This window comes from Salvelinus alpinus, chromosome 35, assembly GCF_045679555.1.
Source record: "Salvelinus alpinus chromosome 35, SLU_Salpinus.1, whole genome shotgun sequence".
In the NCBI taxonomy this organism is placed as follows: Eukaryota; Metazoa; Chordata; class Actinopteri; order Salmoniformes; family Salmonidae; genus Salvelinus; species Salvelinus alpinus.
This window is the reverse complement of record NC_092120.1, coordinates 9,316,416-9,325,064: the sequence shown is the minus strand read 5'-3', so window position 1 is coordinate 9,325,064 and position 8,649 is coordinate 9,316,416. Positions and strand designations below refer to the sequence as shown.

Sequence of the window (8,649 nt, the reverse complement as noted above, 5' to 3'; positions counted from 1 at the left end):
CCATTGATTATGGACTCATTTATTTATTTCAATTGACTGATTTCCTTATATGAACTGTAACTCAGTAAAATCATTGAAATTATTGCTTGTTGCCTTTATATTTTTGTTCAGTAATATATTAATGGATATTCCGGACTCGATCTGATATTTATTAATTTCTTTCTACATTTTTGGGATTTGTGTGTATTGTTTTGTATTGTTAGGTACTGTATTGTTGAAGCTAAGCATAAGCATTTCGATGCACCTGCGATAACCTCTCCAAAATATGTGAACGCAACCAAGAAAATTTGATTTGAGCTCTCTCTCTGTGTGTGTGCGTGTTTGTGATCAGTCTCTGTGTGTGGGAACGACATAAACAACCCTCCCATACACATCATGAACCACACAAAGACAGACACACATAGACACACTGCTACCCACCCACCCACAGTATACCACAGGGAGCAATCACAGGTCAGCAGTACTGTGGTTCACCTTAACCCAAACACAGCAATTATGGTGTTCTATGAACACAGGAAGAAGAGCTTTCAGAGGTGGAATTGAGTAAGGATGTTAAACCTCGACCTATAAGTCCTATATAATAATATTGTGTGTATTTGTATTTGGAGAAAGAAAGAGAGAGAGAGAAATAGCTAGAGAGGGAGAGAGAGAGGCTAGGTCTTACATTAGCCTGTAATTTGTGGGTTTGCTTCTGGAACCCATGTCACACCCACTCACCAGCAGTCATTATCTCATAAGACGGGAGGGGAAGATACAAGCGCACGTACACACACACAAACAAACTGATAATGGGGCACAGCGCAGGCATAGTTACTGGCCTTCTGATTGGTCTGTCCCCTTTCCAGCAAAGTTTCTGCTACCTGGCAGCTAACAATATGCATTCACTTCCTCCCATAATAACACGGTTCTTCAGTTTTGGCTTTGACCGCTATTGGAATTTGCAAGTTTTTGTTCTTGCCCAGCACTAAAACACCAGACTCAGTCTAATCAAGGTCCAAACTAGAGACTGGGATTAATGTAGTTAATCAGACTTAGGTTGATCAGGCTTATTATTGTTTAGTATTAGCTAAAGACCAGACAGAGGCCGTGTTGATGTTACTGGGTGGGTCACAAGACAAGATAAAACTGTTTTCTGTTGTTTTATCTGTATCTCGTTGTTTACAGCTGGCCTGTCAGCAGTGTGTGTGACCTGAACTGCTCTCTACCCCACACAGACCCTTATTACTAACCACCAGTTCAATGACCCTCCAGTCTCAGCCCCAACCCCAGTCCATAACTATAAAAAGCACAAACAGGAGTCAACACACCCTGAGTTCCCAGGACCAGCATGGGAGACCACTGACTGAGGTCCCAAAACAGGAAATTCACAGATTAAGGGAAATTGCAACTACTTGAGTTGGGACCTGAATCAGAGTGAGACTTGAGGTTGGAGGATGGGGGAAAAGGGCTGAACCTTACATAGAAGAACTGGGGTGGGACGAAAATGAGTCGAATGAAGAGATGATGATGAAAATGAGTCGAATGGAGAGATGAAAATGAGTCGAATGGAGAGACGGTGATGAAAATGAGTCGAATGGAGAGATGATGATGAAAATGAGTCGAATGGAGAGATGATGATGGAAGTGAGTCGAATGGAGAGATGAAAATGAGTCGAATGAAGAGATGATGATGAAAATGAGTCGAATGGAGAGACGGTGATGAAAATGAGTCGAATGAAGAGATGATGATGAAAGTGAGTCGAATGGAGAGATGAAAATGAGTCGAATGAAGAGATGATGATGAAAATGAGTCGAATGGAGAGATGATGATGAAAGTGAGTCGAATGGAGAGATGAAAATGAGTCGAATGGAGAGACGGTGATGAAAATGAGTCGAATGGAGAGATGATGATGAAATGGTGCTCCTCCTCTACTTCTCCTATCCTCCTCCCTCGCAACAGAAGGGTAGTAAAGTCCAGTTGCCCGTATTGCAACATCTAAGCTTTGGAAAGAGACAGGGGGATGTTGGAAGCTGAGCTTTTCACTGTGATATGGACAGGATGGTGAAAGCAACAGTGTATGTGTGCGTGTGATAGTTTGGGTGATATACTGTACGGTGGAATCTTCCTCTTGACCCCTGCTCCAGTGGTGCTCGGTGTGAGGCCTGTAAAGTAAAATGGGTCAGATCTAACATGCACACGCCCTCACATGATCCCAGAAGCTTTATAGCATTTCAATCACGGCAGTCGTAAAACATCAATTAGTGATTCTCCAATGAGAGATGAGCTTTCAGCACCCTGGATGACCAGTGTGTCTGTGTGAGTGACCATGGAGGCTCTGTTCTTGTCTCCACCAGCTCGTCTCCCAGTAGCTCATCTGCCTGGAAACTGACAATACACTCTTACCTATTCCCATCTCTCCATTCAACTCCACTCCCTCCTCACGATCCCTTCTTTCTACACATTTTCTTCGTTACTATCATTCCCTTTGACATCAAATCCCACTCTTGAACAAATTCCTGACTGTAGTCCATCTATAATTTATCCCTCTGACTACACTCTGTTGAATATTTAACTCTGACAGTCATGTATAATGCCAGTTAACTGTGCCAGGCTGCCTCTCAAACCGTTGTAACGCTCCAGGCCTGCAGGCCTACACGCTCTGCTTCATTCAGATATCCCTCTAGTGGTGTGGGGGCTGTGCTTTGGCAAAGTGGGTGGGGTTATATCCTGCCTGTTTGGCCCTGTCCGGGGGTATCATCGGATGGGGCCACAGTGTCTCCTGACCCCTCCTGTCTCAGCCTCCAGTATTTATGCTGCAGTAGTTTATGTGTCGGGGGGCTAGGGTCAGTCTGTTATATCTGGAGTACTTCTCCTGTCTTATCCGGTGTCCTGTGTGAATTTAAGTATGCTCTCTCTAATTCTCTCTTTCTCTCTTTCTTTCTTTCTCTCTCTCGGAGGACCTGAGCCCTAGGACCATGCCTCAGGACTACCTGGCATGATGACTCCTTGCTGTCCCCAGTCCACCTGGCCGTGCTGCTGTTCCAGTTTCAACTGTTCTGTCTGCGGCTATGGAACCCTGATCTGTTCACTGGACGTGCTACCTGTCCCAGACCTGCTGTTTTCAACTCTCTAGAGACAGCAGGAGCGGTAGAGATACTCTTAATGATCGGCTATGAAAAGCCAACTGACATTTACTTCTGAAGTACTGACTTGTTTCACCCTCGACAACTACTGTGATTATTATTATTTGACCATGCTGGTCATTCATGAACATTTCAACATCTTGGCCATGTTCTGTTATAATCTCCACCCGGCACAGCCAGAAGAGGACTGGCCACCCCCATAGCCTGGTTCCTCTCTAGGTTTCTTCCTAGGTTTTGGCCTTTCTAGGGAGTTTTTCCTAGCCACCGCGCTTCTACACCTGCATTGCTTGCTGTTTGGGGTTTTAGGTTGTGTTTCTGTACAGCACTTTGAGATATCAGCTGATGTAAGAAGGGCTATATAAATACATTTGATTTTGATTTGATTTCTTCTCTCCCTGGCACTTTAAGGAAACATCCACTTAAAAGCAATATTTTTGTATTTTTTCATTAGTCCACATACAAAATGTTTTGCATGTCAGCAGATATTGGACTTTCAAGAAGCAAAGTTTCACTTGCCACATCATCATGATGATGCAATGCATTTTACATCATCGTGATTGTGTGGCAAGTGACACTCTTGAAAGTCCTATATCTTGAAAACTTGGACTTTTCCTGTAATCTGTATTTGTATTTGTATTTATTAGGGATCCCCATTAGCTGCAGCTACTCTTCCTGGGGTCCAAACACATTAAGGCACTTACAATACACATAAAACAAAAGATAAAACAGTACATCATATAACACTGTTACACCGCTACATAATGTATCTACAACCAAAATGTATGATACCACCAAACAACAATATTACAATGTGTGTAGAGTGAGCATGCTAGCCCCTGTGTGTGTATACGTGTGTCTGTACCTGTGTGTGTGTCTCTTCACAGTCCCCGCTGTTCCATAATGTCACACCTGCTCCCGCTCCTCCTCTCTGGCGCTCGAGGGTGCCAGGCTGCCCTTCATTGCGCACACCTGTCACCATCATTACGCGCATCTGCGCTCATTGGACTCACCTGGACTCCTTCACGTTTGTTGATTGCCCCTCCTATATCTGTCAGTTCCTCGGTTAGATCCCTGTGTCAGCATTATTGTCGTTTTGTTTTCCCCTGTCCAGACGCTGTCCGTATTCTGTTCCTGTCCGTGTTTCATTAAATGTTCACTCCCTGTACTTGCTTCTCGTCTCCAGCGTCTGACCTCATAGAATACTGACATCAATATTTGAAGCATCAGGGAGGTTTTTTGTTTTGTTGGTGACGTCGGGTCCAGGTGCCGCTGCCGGAGGAACCCGGGGGTGCCTCATTAAATGTTCACTCCATGTATTTGCTTATCAAACCAAATCAAACATTTTTGGTCACATACACATGGTTAGCAGATGTTAATGCCAGTGTAGCAAAATGCTTGTGCTTCTAGTTCCGACTATGCAGTAATATCTAACAGTAATCTAACAAATTCACAACAACTACACAAATGTAAAGGGATGAATAGAATATGTACATATAAATATATGGATGAGCGATGGCGTGCGACATAGGCAAGATGCAGTAGATGGTATAGAATACAGTATATACATATGAGATGAGTAATGTAGGATATGTAAACATGATTAAAGTGGCGTTATTTAAAGTGACTAGTGATACCTTTATAAGTCCATTTATTTAAGTGGCCAGAGATTTGAGTCTGTATGTTGGCAGCAGCCTCTCTATGTTAGTGATGGCTGTTTTCCAGTCTGATGGCCTTGAGATAGAAGCTGTTTTTCAGTCTCTCGGTCCCAGCTTTGATGCATCTGTACTGACCTCACCTTCTGGATGATAGCGGGGTGAACAGGCAGTGGCTCCGCAGGTTGTTGTTCTTGATAATCTTTTTGGCCTTCCTGTGACATCGGGTGCTGTAGGTGTCCTGGAGGGTAGGTAGTTTGACCCCGGTGATGCGTTGTGCAGACCGCACTACCCTCTGGAGAGCCTTGCGGTTGAGGGCGGTGCAATTGCTGTACCAGGCAGTGATACAGCCCGACAGAATGCTCTCGATTGTGCATCTGTTTGTGAGTGTTTGTGAATGTTTAAGATGACAAGCCAAATTCCTGCAGCCTCCTGAGATTGAAGAGGAGTTGTTGCGCCTTCTTCACCACGCTGTGGTGAAGGCAGATTGGTTTGCTATTTGAGCCAGTAAAGGGGGCTTTATTATTCTTAGGTTGCGGAATTACTTTGCTTCCCTCCAGGCCTGAGTGCACACACTTTCTAGTAGGCTTAAATTGAGGACATGGCAAATAGGAATGGCAAATTCGTCCACTATTATCCTCAGTAATTTTCCATCAAATTTGTCAGTCCCCGGGGGCTTGTCATTGTTGATAGAATTCAAAATGACAATGCTTAGCTTTCATAATTTGATCAGTTATACTTGGATGTGTAGTGTCAGCGTTTGTTGCTGGCATGTCATGTCTAAATATGCTAATCTTGCCAATGAAAAAAATCATTAAAAAAATTGGCAATATCAGTTGGTTTTGTGATGAATGAGCCATCTGATTCAATGAATGATGGAGCTGTGGAGCTGAGTTTGCCCTTTTGTCCAAATTTTCATTTAAGGTGCTCCAGAGCTTTTTACTATACATTCTTTATATCATTTATCTGTGTTTCATAGTATAGTTTCTTCTTCATTTTATTCAGTTTAGTCACATGATTTCTCAATTTGCTGTATGTTTGCCAATCGGTTGTGTAGCCAAACTTATTTGCCATTCCTTTTGCCTATTCCTTTGTGTCTACCAATGCCCCTGGTATAATGTACATTTGCTGAAGTATTATGACAACTCAGCGACACAATGGTAGGGATTAACTGAGCTGGGCATGGGTCATTGATAAGTCATTGTCTCAAAGCATAGTAGATACAGCTCCTACAGCGCTGGAACTGTTCATTTACTTCTCCAAAGAGGGCTCCATTGCAAAACTTATCTGGGACTAACTTTGTTAGCTTGATGGCTAGCAGCTTAGCTAGCAAACTAAGGTTAGTGGCTCTGTCAAGCTGGCTTCAACCTGTCTGTTAAGCAGGATTCCGGGACAAGAAATAGCAGTCCTAGCTGTTAAAAGCTAACCGTGTCGCAGAATCCATGCAAAACCAAGTTCAGCATTTATATTGAACAAATATTGATTGTTTTAATCAAAAACAACAAACCGAGTGTGGCCAGTGATGTTTCTGATTTACCCTAGAAGTTCCACACACCTGGTTTCACAGTTGACTAAATCAGTCACTGATTAGAGAGGAAGGGTGAAAAACATCAGCAATTCACCCCTTCCAGGAGTGTAGAGGGATAATGCTGTAAACCAGACTGCTCAACTGTCACCTGAGCTGTGTTCAGAATGATGGAAACATAGCAAACTGTTACAACGGAAAACACTAAACATTTGAATGACCAGTTGATGGCCGCGTCATTCTGTATATACTGATGCTAAATGTTAAGTCAAATAAATGCACCCCTGGGAGTACTGTCCTCTAAAGTACTGAAACGAGGCAGAGATACAGTTGCATACAGGAGCTACTGAACCAGCAGTACAGTGATGGAGCGAGGATGAGATATAGTTGTCTCCCTCCGTCCCCTCTGCTAGACTGTTAAAACACTTGATCATTAGAATCATCAGAACCTTCCTCTGTTTCAGCATTAAACATAAGACGCCTGGAAACACACTGCCTTTGATTCCAGTGTCCTGGGTCAGGGTTAAAAATGCCTACAGATAGCTTGTGTGGGCGTGTGTGTGTTGTTCTCTGAGTGTCATGTGGAGCGGAACAGGTGAACCCAAGAGCAGACTCAGATGAGGAGACTGGGATGAGGTAACCAAGGAATTTATTGAAACACAGGGAGAAGATTGAGTGCAGGCCAGGGAAAGCTCGGGCAGGTTGCTGGAAACTAGGTGCGGCTGGAGTGAGAGGTGTGGGAACAGGGTAAGCAGGTCCGGAGGGGAATCCAAGGGAGCGTAGAGTGGGGAATCCAGGACTGAGTAGCAGGACTGACGAGGAGTCGGACTGAAGACAGGGACCAAAGTCAGAGCGGGCAGAACTGTAGCGGAGAGGGAAACAGCATCAGGCAAGGGAAAACAGGCACAACAGGAACAAATGGCTAGAAACATGGACTGACTGGGCTGAGATTACGATCTGGCAAGAGTGGAAGTGGCAGGACTGAGTATTTGTAGAGGTCTTGATTATGGAACAGGTTGCAGCTGGTGGGGATCTGCTCTGACTCCAGCACACCTGTTTCTGCCCACACAATCACACAAACACACACAGAGAGAGAGGAAGAGGGAGAGAGCACTGGGGAAGTGGCAGCAGGTCAAGGAGACACCGGGTGAGCACTAGAGTGCGTGGCAGGAGCTGATGTGACACTGAGCTTAGCAGCAGTTAATGAGATCAGGGTTAGTGTTACCTAGGAGGAGGCCTTTGATGAAATATGTTCAGAGCGAGACAGAGAGAGACAGAGGGGGTGAGGGAGAAATAGGATAGGGGAGAGAAGGGGATATACAATGATAGCAATGGGAAAATGAGAGATCGAGACAGGAGAAGGAGAAAGAGTAAGAGAGAAAAGAAAGGAGAAAGAGATAGAGGTCAGGGGAGAATGGAACGAATGGAAGAGTAGAGATAGAGAGGGGTGATGGTGGAGAGAGAGGGAGAGAGTGAGTGATATAGTAAAGGGCAGAAGAGCGTGAGAGAGGAAGTGGAGGAGATACAGAGAAAGAAAGAGAGAGTGAAAGAGAGTGACAGGCGAGAGCAGTAGTGAGGACATTCATGTTTAAACACAGGAGAGGAAAAGTCAGCTTACTAAAAAAAGAGAATGCCAGATAGATAAAGCTGTTTCACACACACCCAGATATACAGACTCACACGCCACACACACACCAACACAGCTTCTAGTGTAGTTTGTTATAATAATGTGTAGTTGAATGATTGGATTGCAGTGTGTTTTATAAACCCGCAAGGGAGTGTTGGAGTATAGTTTCATCTTCATCATCTCCTTAACTCTAATACTTTAATACTAATTACTGCACATAGACGTCACTGAGCTAATGACTGGGAGTTTAATTAAGCCTGTGAGAGGAGAGGAGAGGAGAGGAGAGGAGAGAGAGTGCGAGAGAGAGAGAGAGAGAGAGAGGAGGGATAAGAGAGAGAAAAGGAGGGAAAGACAACACTAGAGAGAGAGTGCTATGCATTTTGTTTTGTAACCTCTTTTGCAAACCTAAACTATTTCACAGCTTTATGTTTGTTGTAGGGATGCACGATATATCGGTGAACATATCGAAATCGATGTCTAGTTTAACGCCCGATGTGAAAAACCGATGTCAAAGCTGACGTGCATACCTACGTATATAACGAAGGTACATGAAGTAATGACGGCACGTAAAATGTTGCGCTATACGTGCAACACAGCATTCCTAAACTAGCCCACAATGTCTGCTGTCTGGGATTGAGCAAGAGTAACAACATTTCAGCGAGACAACTCAAAGGCGAAATCCATTAAAGCCAAGATAATGGAATTCCTTGCCCTTGACAATCA

At 44.1% G+C, this 8,649-nt stretch overlaps 1 long non-coding RNA gene across 1 annotated transcript; it reads left to right on the top strand.

Annotated features, from left to right (window-relative positions):
* Positions 1-1,322: 1,322 nt before the first annotated feature.
* LOC139564692 (uncharacterized) lies at positions 1,323-4,287 on the top strand. The gene is made up of 2 exons (XR_011672804.1): positions 1,323-1,732; positions 2,937-4,287. It is a non-coding gene; the product is annotated as an uncharacterized lncRNA (long non-coding RNA).
* The last annotated feature ends 4,362 nt before the right edge of the window (positions 4,288-8,649 follow it).